The 13303-nt window shown below is 42.1% G+C and overlaps 1 protein-coding gene across 2 annotated transcripts in view; it reads left to right on the top strand.

The window, feature by feature from the left end:
- zgc:66433 (uncharacterized protein LOC321250 homolog) overlaps positions 1 to 13303 on the top strand; it is a 153335-nt gene that overhangs the window by 43728 nt on the left and 96304 nt on the right. The gene's annotated exons all lie outside the window — the stretch shown is intronic.

Here is a 13303-nt window from a genome sequence, read left to right as displayed (position 1 = left end):
TTTGTTGCATGGAAGCTTTCTCTGAACAGTGGATTCTTATTGAAAGAAATACTCCTGGTTAAAATGAGATACCTTTTTTTTGTGAGGGGAGTGTTTACGTTGGGGCATGACAGTGAAATTTGTGTTCAGTTTGTCTCTGATGTACCAGGAAGGGAGTTGGAAAGAGTCGGCATTACTTTAAACTTGCAGCCATGATATACAAGGTTTGTCCCGCTCACTGTGAATCCTTATCACCGGCCTCCCGTGGGTCTCTCACTGTCTGAAGTTAAAAAAGTAACTCATTATCCACACTGACTTGTATGTGGAACTTGTGGCAGTTCCTAGGCACCGTTTTCATGCAGTCCATCCGAGTGACTAATGAAGCGAAGAATTATTCTTGCAAAATTTTTACAAGAGATTTGGTCACATGAGGAAGTTTTCGCTGCATATTTCTGTGGAGGCAGTGATTGTATTAATTGTAACTGATGATTAAACTGGATAGATTTCTCAGACAGAATGTTAAAGGCGGGAATCCTGAATGTTTAGCCTGTTTTATTAATAATCAGGAAGATTTTAAAACGAAAACTCTGGTCTTCAGTTATCGATTCACTGGGGCAATTAAAGCTACCAGTTCCTCTCTCAGGAAGTGATGAGTTTGCAAGCCGACTACTGGCCCTGGGTATCACGCATCCTGAAGGAGAAGGAACAACATTTTGGTTCTGCGTGTGGTTTGCGGGAGGAGTGAATGGATTAAGGTTCGGCAGGGTAGATACAGAGGAGTATTGTCTGGCTGTGGTGGGAGGAGGCATGGGTGAGAGTGCCCAGATGGTATCCGGCTGACAATACCAACGAGGTCACAGTTGAAGCTCAGTCATCTAGTTCTCCGGTCTTCCGATCTCACTGCTTATTCTGAAAGTCATTTGAGTCTGCATCTCAAAGCATCATCTACCAAGGATAATGAATATGCATTTCTATAGCACCTCTCCTAGCCTCAGTTCACCATGGACTCTGGCTGCACTTCTCTCTGTTTCGATGTACGTGTGACTGATAAATAAATATCTCCTATCTCGCTGTCATAAGACTATTGAATGGTTCCCTAGTACGATAAAATGGACCCTTGACCTCACAATGTAGCTCGTTATGAACTTGCACCTTATTGTCTGCCTGCACTGCACTTTCTCTGTAACTGTAACACTTTATTCTGCATTCTTTTATTGTTTTCCCTTGTACTACCTCAATGCACTGATGTGATGAAATGATCTGTATGGATGGCATGCAAGACAAAGTTTTTCACTGTACCTCAGTACATGTGACAATAATAAACCAATTTACTAATTTACCCTAAAGCACATTACAGCCAATAAAGAATTGCACATAGAATACTGCAACACAGGAATAGCCCCTTTAGCCCAATCATCTGTGTCAACCATGATGTCAAATTAAACTAACCCTGCTTGCAAATAAGCCATATCCCTCCATTCCCTGCATATTCATGTGCCTGTCTAAATGCCTCTTGTAATCAGTACTGTTGGATTCGACTGTTTTAAGTACTTTTTTTTAAACATGTATAGTGTTTAATACACCTCAAGTGTCTGCACAAGGAATGGACGCTTCCTAGCTTATTGGTTCATCCATCAGGTGAATATGTGTTTTCTCATTGGTTGATTTTGCCGCAGGTATCTGCTAGGTTTCCTGATTGGACCATTGTTATCTAAGGAGTACCTCTTATCTCAGGTATAAAAGGTGTTGCTTTTTGTTAATCGCCCTCTTGCTTATCTCTGTCTCTCTCTCTCTCTCTCGCCTCTGTCTCTCTCTCCTGCTTACCTTGCTCTCTTGCTCTCTTGCTCTCTTCCCCCCCTGGCCCCAGCTCATCTTTAGTTCCTTTGTCTCTGCTCATCTCCTAGTAGTAAAGCTAGTGCCATGTATTCTGTGACTGTTTCTTTGTTTTAAACTTTTCCAATGAAACTTTGTGAAGCACCAAGTTGTTTTCAACTCGTTCCTGGACTCCTGAAAGAACCTGTGGATTCGAAAATAACCGGATCTGACAGTACAGGAAATTTGGCAGCAATTTGGAGTGGCTCAGTCACATCCTCTAATCAAGCCACTGCTTCACAGCTCCAGCTCCCTGGGTTCAATCCTGACCTCCGGTGCTGTCTTTGTGGAGTGCACATGGTCTCCCTGTCACAGTATGGGTTCCCCCCCCACCCCCACCCGGTATTCCATGGACTTTACAGGTAGATAGTTCTTGGCACTTTCCTAGTGCTTTGTAGTGCTTGTTCTGTTTCTCCCTTCACAGATGCTGCCTGACTAGTTAAATATTTCCAGCATTTTCTGTTTTTATTTCCTATTTACAGGAGACCATGTCTCCAACACAATCAGGAAGGCAGGGGTGACTGCTGCCCAGAAGACCATTGGAATTGGTTTATTATTGTCACATGTATGAGATACAGTGAAAAACGTTTATTTGGTGCCATCCAGGCACAATCATGTCATAAGTACATCGAGGTAGTAAAAAGGAAACAGAAAGCAGTATGTTGGTATTGGTTTATTATTGTCACTTGTACTGAGGTAGAGTGAAAAACTTGTCTTGCATACCAATCGTACAGGTCAATTCATTACACAGTGCAGTTACATTGAGTCAGTACAGAGTGCATTGATGTAGTACAGGTAAAAACAATAACAGTACAGAGTAAACTGCAGTGCAATAAGGTGCAAGGTCACAACAACGTAGATCGTGAGGTCATAGTCCATCTCATTGTGTAAGGGAACTGTTCAATAGTCTTATCACAGTGGGGTAGAAGCTGTCCTTAAGTCTGGTGGTACATGCCCTCAGGCTCCTGTATCTTCTACCTGATGGAAGAGGAGAGAAGAGAGAATGACTCGGGTGCGTGGGGTCTTTGATTATGCTGGCTGCTTTGAGTCCAAATAGTGGAGGCTGGTTTCCGTGACGCGCTGGGCTGTGTCCACAACTCTCTGTAGTTTTTTGCAGTCCCGAGCACAGCAGTTGCCGCACCAAGCCGTGATGCATCCAGATAGGATGCAGAAAAATTGCAGTGCAGGTAGACATATAAAGTGCAAGGGCCATGACAAGGTAGATTGGGAAAAAAAGAATTCCTCTTTAGCATATGAGAGGTCTGGTTCAAGAGCCTGATAACAGTGGGATAGAAGTTGTCCTTGAGCCTGGTGGTACGTGGTTTCAGGCTTTTGTATCTTCTGCCCGATGGGAGGGGGGAGAAGAGAGAATGTCCGGGATGGGAGGGGTCCTTGATTTTGTTGGCTGCTTTCCTGAGATAGCAGGAAGTATAGGCAGAGTCAGTGGAGGGGATGCTGGGCAGAGCAGTTGCCATACCAAGCTGTGATGCACCCAGATAGGATGCCTTCTATGGTTTATCTGTAAAAATTGGTAAGAGTCAATGTGGACATTCTGAAGTTTCTTAGCCTTCTGAGGAAGTTGAGGTGTTGGTGTGCTTTCTTGGCCATGGCATCAACATAGTTGGACCATAAGCTTAATGCCAAGATTGAGCTTTTGATCTCTGAATGTGTAAACCATAGTTCTGATCAGTGACATAAAAGAAGGCATCTCTGATAGTCCCGCACACCCTTGGTACTGAACTGGAATATCAGCTAGTTTTTTAGTCAAGATACGCTGTGAAGGTTAAACCCAGGACCTTCTCAGCCAGCGCTGGGACTGCTGTCTACTCAGGAACAACTGACATGCATTGCTCGTGCAGCTACCTGTGTGAGGAGAGAATGAATGGGGTACCGATTTATGAATAAAAACACATCCTGAGCCAATAAGAGTGAATTGAAACAACATTTTAGTTTCAGTTCAGTTGGATGTCAACTTGGACATTGGATCCAGTTGGTAAATTGTGCAGGTGCTTAAGCACTGTGCATCAACGTGTGACAATGTAACGGCACCCCAGGACAGTGAGATGGATCTCAACTTTGCGCCATAAGTGAGATGGTAAGTCAGTAGTCTTCATTTCATGTCTCTCCATCTCACTCCCAAAGTTAAAGTTGAGTTTAATGTCACATGGCACAAGTACATGTAAGCACAGGTGCAATGAAAAACTTACTTGCAGCAGCATCACAAGCACAGAGCATCAGTCATGAGAAAAACATAAATTAAACAATTTTTACAAGAAAAAACACAATTAGAACAAAAAAACACAAAGTCCATTTTTAGTGCAAAGTGGTTATAGTGTTGCTTTACTGTACTGATTAGGATTGTTCCGGTTAGTTCAAGAACCAAACTTTTGAAGGGAAGTAGCTGTCCTTGAACCTGGTGGTGTGGGACTTCAGGCTTCTGTACCTCCCGCCCAGTGGTAGCTGTGAGAAGATGGTATGGCCCTGTTGGTGGGGATCTTTGATGATGGATGTTGCCTTATGTACATACCACCAATGGCGGGCAGGGATGTGCCTGAGATGTATTGGGCTGAGTCCACTGGATTTTCACAAGATCAAACTAGATGAGGCCCTAGATTTCAAACAAGAACTGGGCGCATGGGGGAAACAGGGGTATGAGCTCTCCCAAACAGTCAACTGAAAAGTGAGGCGATTGCATGTTCACCACATAACATTAAGACGTGTACATAATCCTGCTGGTATGAGTTCCTTTGTATGCTCTTGCTTCAGACAAGAGTGATGAGACAATGACCCTCTCCTACGCCTGAGGTTCATTATGAATATTGTTTCACAGCATCACTAATTCTGTATGTACTTGTCAAAATTCCTGATGACAACGCCTGTTGCTTAAAGATATACTTCCTTGTTGAACATGACGGGTCATTGACTTGAAACTGTAACTCTATTTCTCTGTCCACAGATGCTGCCTGACTGCTCGAGTATTTCCAGCCTTTTCTGTTTTCATTTCATACTTACAGTAGTTTTTTTTTTGCAGCTTATTACTTTCCAATCCCTATTGAACTCAGTGAGTTCAGGCATAATTGAAACATGATACACAGTTCAGGTGAATTACATTTAAATATAATATTTTAAGTGATGTGACAGATGACATAAGCTCAATGACAGCGGCCATATCGTAGAGCCCCTTATTGTACTCTTATGTGGTCTGTTCTTGTGTTATAGGGTAGGTTCAGACAACCAGATGTTCCATGATTTATGAAAGGGATGTTTTCCTGGAAAACATTTCATTCAGTGTAATTGCAAAGGCTGGGTGAATTGCATTATGGAATATTGGTACAAAGTAGTTCTATGCACAGAGAGTGGTGCGATACTCACGTCAGCAAAAAATAGCTTCGTAAATCAAAGGCACCTACCCAATGAGTCAATGGAGTTATAACAAAAAATGTAAACTCAATGGTCATACATCAAGGAATACTTCTATTATATTTAAAATTTTGCAAACAAATGATGCATTAAAAAGCTTTGTGCTGCTAAAAGCTCCTGAAAGAACATTATTAGTTTCACTACCCTATCTGCTTGACCCTGAAGAGAAAGTCTGAGTTCTAGACAGTTCTTCAGGCCATTAACAATCCTCCGCAGAACTTCAGTATGGTTTTGTTTATTCCAGTTTATCTGGTGACCAGATGAGTCTCAGTTGAGTGGTTTAGGCACAGACTTACTTTCTTATCGAGACCAAGAGCTTCCCAAAGTCAACCCAAGAACACAAAAGTACCTCCAAATGACAGCAGGCTGCCCCAGGAGCACAGCACATGACCTTTCTGTTGGGAGTCAGGCACTTAACTGCTTGAATTACCAGGTTGTTGCTAATTAGTTTTCAATGAACAAACATTTCTTGCCACCAGCACTGAACAGCTGGTGTCCCCTTCCCAGAACCTCTCTGTTGATTTAACATGAGCAGAAATTTCAAAATGAAGATGCTACATTTAGTTGGAAGTCTATATATAATCTGGTTTGTAATGATGGGGGGAAATAAACATTAAAGTATATTTAAAAAATGAGACACAAATGCTTGCAACAATATTCCTCCCCCCCCACAGCCCCACCCTGGGACAGTTTGAATAGAACCAGGAGGATATCCACAATCTTTTAAGATTGTAGCTTTTAACATAATGTCGAATTCTGACCCCAGTGTGTTTCTAGCAAATTGGCAAATGTAGTTCTGGGGTTTAACCCCCATCTCCTCACCATTAATCCCTGCGTATACACACCATTAATCCCTGCGTATCTGCACCACTAAGCCCCGTCTCCTCACCATTAACCCTTGTGTATCTTCACCATTAACCCCCATGGTTCCCCATCATTAACCCCTGTGGTTCTTCATCAATAGTCGCTGTGTTTGTTACCATTAAATCCCATGGTTCCTCCCCATTAATCCCTGTAGTTCGTCCCCATTAACCCCCATGGCTCCTAACCGTTAACCCCTGTGTTGCTCACTACTAATCACCACGTTCCTCACCATTAACCCCTGTGGATCCCCAACACTAATCCCTGTGTTCTTCCACACTTAACCCAAGTGGTTCCTCACCATTAATTCCTATTTGGCTTCTTCGGGTTCCTTCACTCTGCCATTAACTTCTCATACAACCCACCTCTTTGATCAGCCTTTTCATCGTGGAAACACAGTTACCTATGGCACGAACAAGGCCTTTCAGTGTACTGTGTCAATGCAGATCAAAAAAAGACTTTGTTAATATCTCTTCCTGATACCTTATTCATTGTCCCTATATGCTCACTTGTGGGATGTATCTCAGAGTCATTGCCTGCTTTAGAGATTAAATTGTTGACATGCTCATTACAAATGGCTTCATAGCCATGTTGGTCTTGCTAGCAGCAACCAGTGAGAAATGAATGTGTCTGAGCTGAAACCTAATTTTCTTTCTTTGCAAATCAGAATGTAAACATCTTCATTTGAGCTAAATTCTTCAGCTGAATTACCTTTAAGCAACACAGCAAAAAGACCCAAATGGTCTCTCAGGGATTAATCATGAGAAGCAATGAAGTTCAAGAGTGCATTGTGGTATGGGGTAGGAGGGAGGTGAAGTGGGCTGGATAATGAAGAGCTATGCCAGTTTTATGATGAAGCCATGGGGATTAATGATGTTATGGTGTTAATGTTGAAGAGCTGTTGGATTTATTCTTCTTCCCAGGTAGTCCCTGGGCTTCCACTCTGGTATGGTGGGTTCTGAGGTGACTAATGAGGCCAATGCAGGAACCACAGACTCCTCCACCGCTGGGGCAGGAGATGGGTGATGTGGATGGGTAGTGTGTGAGGTGGTATACTCTTTCTACCCCTCTGTGTGTACCCGAGGTCTCGAGGTTCTCAATACCACCCTGAATGTTCCTTCTCTGCTTTGAGCAGTCATGGGGTAGGGGTACCCAGGGGTCAGTGGGGATGTTGCACTTCTTCACGGAGGCTTTGAATCTTTTTTCTCTGTCTGCCTGTTAATCTCCTGCTGTGACAGAGCTGAGGATAGAGTGTCTCTTCCAGGACTCTGGTGTTGGACATGTGAGCAACATGGTCTGCCCAATATGGTTGATTGAGAGTAACTTGGGCCTGAGTGCTGGAGTAGATGCTGGCATTGATTCACTTATCCTTCCTCTAAATTTGGGGGATATCGCAGGTATGACATTCATGGGATTTTTCCAGAGCTTTGAGTTGCCTGGTGTAGGTTGTTAAGGCTACAGAAGCACGTAGGAGGGCAGGAATCACCATGGTAGACCATGAATTTTGTGCCAGGTCTGAGGCCTTGATCTTCAGATACCCTTTTTTCCTCAATTGATCAAAGACTATGCTGGTGTGTCAAAGACAGTGGACTTCAGTCGGAGGTGGCCACTGAGATGTGGGAAGTAAGATAAGATAAGATATCTTTATTAGTCACATGTACATCGAAACACACAGTGAAATGCATCTTTTGCATAAAGTGTTCTGTGGGTAGCCTGCAAGTATCGCCACGCTTCCGGTGCCAACATAGCATGTCCACAACTTCCTAACCTGTACATCTTTGGAATATGGGAGGAAACCGGAGCACCCGGAGGAAACCCACGCAGACATGAGGAGAACATACAAACTCCTTACAGGCAGTGGCCGGAATTGAACTCGGGTCGCTGGTGCTGTAAAGCGTTATGCTAACCACTACACTACCGTGCCTGCTTTTGGGTTTTATTGTGAATCTTTATTGCTGGAGGAAGGTGTGGTGCGGTGAGGGCTGGTTGGTAAAGGAACTTGGTCCTGTGGATGTCGAGTGTAAGGCCCATCTTCTCACGTTCTTCAGTGAGGGCTTTGACAATGTCTTGGAGCTCAGCCTGTGAGTAAACACATGCACAAGTGGCTTTGGCATACCACAGCTGGACTAACAAAGTTTGGGTGATCTTGGTCTGGAGTGTAGTTGCTGTTTATTAGTGAAGAGCAGTTGGATTTTCCACAAATACAGTGTGGTTTTGAAGATAATAACCTAAAACAACCACAAGAATTGTGGATAAGCATAAGGAATTGGATATACAGGTGACCCCTGCGTTAAGGCCATTCAGGTTATGGAAATCTGACCTCACAGAATTCACAAATTTGAGATATGGAACAAAATTCACTTTCATAGAATTTATGTGAAAAATATAGTAAAGAAATCAACATAAAATTTATTGTTTTTCAACTCGTGTTTCTTGACGCATGTGCAGATAATGTAGCTTTGTGTTATGGACATTTGCAATACAGCCCATTTTCTAGGAACGTAACCCCCTCCAGGATCACCTGTATTAGTTTGAGTCCCTGTAACTCACAATGCATTTGATGTGCAACCAATTTTACTGATGTAAAAAGAATGAAAGTCATACTAATGTGTCATAAATGTGTCCAACTGTGAGTAGAGGCAGTTTACTGTGTACAAAATTAAAAGGGCCTGTTGCGAAGTTAGGAATTGTGTGAGTTTTATTGGAATAATAGTTGAACACAAGAGTTGTGGATTCCATTGCTGAGCTTCTAGTCCTCCTCACTGCAATAAAAAGTGTTTTTCTCTCATTGTTCAACACTCAAAATAGGATATAGATTTGAGATAGTGATTTGACATTTCCTTTTTCCTACCACGGAGAGACCTTGTTCAGATAAACACATTGAATGTCAGCTGAGCCTTGGGGTTAATCACTGAATTTCACAGGAGTGCCATCAATATTGCTGTTTCTTTGCCGTTACATCTCAAAGACGGAAACCAGAATAATTCATCTTGCTTTCATACGTTCATCAGCAGTGAAGGGTTCGTTTCTTTAGTATTGGTATTGGTTTATTATTATCACTTGTACCGAGGTACAGTGAAAAACTTGTCCTGCATACCGATCATACAGCTCAATTCATTACACAGTGCAGTTACATTGAGTTAGTACAGAGTGCATTGAGGTAGTACAGGTAAAAACAGTAACAGTACAGAGTAAGGTGTCACAGGTACAGAGAAAGTGCTGTGCAATAAGGTGCAAGGTCACAAGGTAGATGGTGAGGTCAGAGTCCATCTCATTGTATGAGGAAACTGTTCAATAGTCTTGTCACAGTGGGATAGAAGCTGTCCTTAAGCCTGGTGGTATGTGCCCTCAGGCTCCTGTATCTTCTACCTGATGGGAGGGGAGAGAAGAGAGAATGACCCGGGTGGGTGGGGTCTTTGATTATGCTGGCTGCTTCGCCAAGGCAGCGAGAGTCCATGGAGGGGAGGCTGGTTTCCATGACGCGCTGATCTGTGTCCACAACTCTCTGCAGTTTCTTGCGGTCCTGGGCAGAGCAGTTGCCGTACCAAGCTGTGATACATCCAGGCTAAATCATGCACCTACTGCACCCCCTACCTCCCAACCCCATGTGTATTACACTAATTGTTTCCATTACTTTGTGTGTTTGTACAGGCGATGTTCCTTCAGCATTCAAAAGATGTATATATGCAATCCATACTGTGTATATTGAGAGTACATATTAATGCATTGCACAGGTTTGAACCTTCTAAGGGGCTTCTAATTAGTTTTCCATGCACTTTGTGTATTATAAACGGTAAAACAAAAATTTTGGGTTACCTTGTCCTCCAGATATCAGAAGGTGTTGGACAACAAAAGGATAATTGAGGTCCAAATATAGAATAATACAGTTCAGAGGAGGTCGTTGTGCCTGTGAAAGGGACCCCACTCATCTGCTACTTCCCTGCAAGTACTTGTTGAACTTTCTTTTGAAAGTTCTCCCAGTGACCACATGGGTTTCTCCCCGGTGCTCCAGCTTCCTCCCACATCCCAAAAACATGCAGGTTGGCTGATCAAAAGACGATGTAAATTGACCCCGGCGTTAACGAGGAGTGGTGGAATCTGGGAGGATGGGAACGTGGGAAAAATTTTTTAAATGGGATTTTAAGAACGTAGAATTAAGATAAATGTTTGCTTGATGGGCACAAAGTCTGTGGGCCAAAGGACCTGGTTCTGTGGTGGATGTCTCTATGATTACATCTACTTTGATTTCCTAATATAATTAAATTCACTGTGTTACTTAAGTAGGGCTTGAATTTTTTAATATACTTTAACAGATATAAACTGAAAAAAATACCCTCAAAGCCCATCTGAAAATAGTTTTTTTAACTATGCTTTTGCCAATAAAACTCCATTACTGTAATACATATCAGCCATACAGAATTTACAATTTTCATTTGTATTGCTAAAAGGATACTGCACTTAGCTTTTAGAATGCAAGTGTAGACTAGTAATTAAGCCCATTTCTTAGTGGGATACTCTGGTGACAAGTTGGTGGTAAATTCAAAGAAGATAACACGACTTTGAATATGCATACATGGTTATTACCAACTTCAATTTAATTGCACTTTATGGGGCTTGCAAATTTATTCAGAACTTGATGGAAGTTTTTTTTAATAACAAAATCACTCGTTAAAAGAACAAACTAATTTAGAAATAAAAATCAAAAAATTCAAACACTATGCCTCAGTAAATAAGGCAACTGATCAGCAATGTTTTGCAAACAGCAAATAAGTGATCAGATGATAGTTTTAAATGGTGTCAGCAGAATATTTATGAAGACTTTGAATCTTTCTGTGTTTGGAAAACATACTCAGGGACAGTGTGCCAAACTCTATTACTGACATAAAGACTCGAGTGTTCCATGCTCCCCTGTGTCTGTTGAATAAGCAGGGATTCTGCACTCTTCCATTTATTCAAATGCTGTCATAATTCAATTGTGCTTGACATATTGATGTGCAAGAATTGTAATAACTCCAGCACTGAGTGAGTTTTTATTTCCTATATTTAGGGTTGGAAGAGTTGTTGAGGTTTCTCCCACAGTTGAGTATTTGGACATTGAGTGTAGGAGTTGAGATGTTATGTTGTAGTTGTATAAAACGTTGGTGAGACGGCACTTGGAGAATTGTGCACAATTTTGGCCGCGCTGTTATAGGAAAAATGTCATTGAACTGGAAAGAGTGCAGAGGAAATCTATAAGGATGCTGCCAGGACTCAAAGGCCTGATTTATAGGGAGAGGTTGGGCAGGCTGGGACTTTATTCCTTGGAATGTCAGAGATTGAGGGGTGACCTTTATAGAGGTGTATAAAATCATGAGGGGCGTAGATAGGGTGAATGCATGTAGTCTTTTTCCCAGGGAAGGGGAACTAAAAACTGGGGGCATAGGTTTAAGGTGAAGGTTGAAAGACTTAAAAGGGATCTGAGAGACATCTTCTTCATGCAGATGGTGCTACATATATGGAATGAGCTGCCAGAGGAAGTAGTTGAGGCAGGTACAATAATAACATTTAAAAGGCATTTGGATAAGTGCATGGACAGGAGGGGTTTGGAGAGATGTGGTCCAAATGCGGGCAAATGGGACTAGCTTGGTATGCACCATGGTTGGCATGGACGAGTTGGGCTGAAGGGCCTGCTTCCGTGCTGTATTAGTCTACGACTCTATAATCGTAATAATGTCACAAATGCTGTGAGTGTAATTCTCAGAAGTGGCTGAGTAATCCTTAGCGAGTTAACCAACATGTAGTTCAGAGGAAGTCTTTCCAAATTGCTTTCCAAATTTCCTTGCCTGATTTGCTTTCCTTTGGCTAACCTCTCTAATCTGCCCCCAAGGAATTCCTTCCTCCCAACAATGCCATTTACATCCATTCTGTTTTCCCTGGTAAGTCTCATATAGTTGATGCCTTCTACAGAAATCTCCAGAAATCCACCTTCCTTCAGACACACTTGAAGAACACATAACAGTTCCACATGCCAGTTACTCCCTTACGTCCAATCTCAATCAGATTCCTTGTGACATTACCAGTGAGACACAATGTTCTAGCACCAGGCTCCCTATTGAGGCACGTGCTTAGTTTTGACAAGCATTCATTCCCGAAGGGTATTACTAATGGCTGAAATAAACATGAGTCCCCGTTTCTCCAATATCCAGTGTTGTGCTTGATACCACATTCTCTACCACTGTTTTAACGTTAGAGTCAGTTTAAATAAATCCAGACATTAGCATGCAAGTACTCAGATTATGTTGCAACATTACCACTGAAACTTCAATTAATTATTTCAACATCCAATCTCACAGTGAAGTTTACAAAAACTTGCTTTTACTTTTTTTATATACTGGAGCTTGCTGAGGTAATCTCTCCATAGGAATTTCCTTTTTCCCTGCATAACATTCAGAATTCAGCCAAGGGCAGAGCAGCTGTACTCTATTACACATTTATAAACACAGAGTGGTATTTGATGCACTCAGCCACACTGCAAAAGAAAATAAAGATGTCTACATATATGACATATATCGAATCCTTATTATGGATGAACTATTTGCCACTAATATGGACACACACACACACACACACACACACACACACACACACACACACACACACACACACACACACACACACACACACACACACACACACACACACACATACAAAATACAGGGAAATGTTTCAGGATACATGGTCAGCCATTTAAGATTAGGATGAGTAGGATTTTTTTTTCTCTACCAGAGAGTTGTGAAACTTTGGAATTTTCTATCCCAGAGAGCTATGGAGGAGTCGTCACTGAATAGAATTAAGGCTCAGAAAGATATCTGCACTTCAGGGAAATTAAGCATCATGGGCACCAGGCAGGAAAATGGAGCTAAGGCCAAAGTTTGAATCAACCACAATCTTATTGAATGGCAGGGAGTCAGCATGGCCAAGTCCTTTTCCTATTTCTTGTGTTCCAGTGTCTACGCAGTACATGACGAGACATGGTACCATATACAATAGGGACTACACTTCCTATGTAATCTGTGGCTGTAGAGGTGACCTGAGATCTTGAAGGACTCTTTATAAATGTGTTTTTCTTCCTTCCTCAAACATATTGTACACAGACAGACAGTGACACATGCAAAGGCAAACATCTACAGAC

This window comes from Pristis pectinata, chromosome 8, assembly GCF_009764475.1.
Source record: "Pristis pectinata isolate sPriPec2 chromosome 8, sPriPec2.1.pri, whole genome shotgun sequence".
Classification (NCBI taxonomy): Eukaryota; Metazoa; Chordata; class Chondrichthyes; order Rhinopristiformes; family Pristidae; genus Pristis; species Pristis pectinata.
The sequence above is the reverse complement of the archived record's forward strand: the minus strand, read 5'-3'. Positions and strand labels throughout refer to the sequence as shown.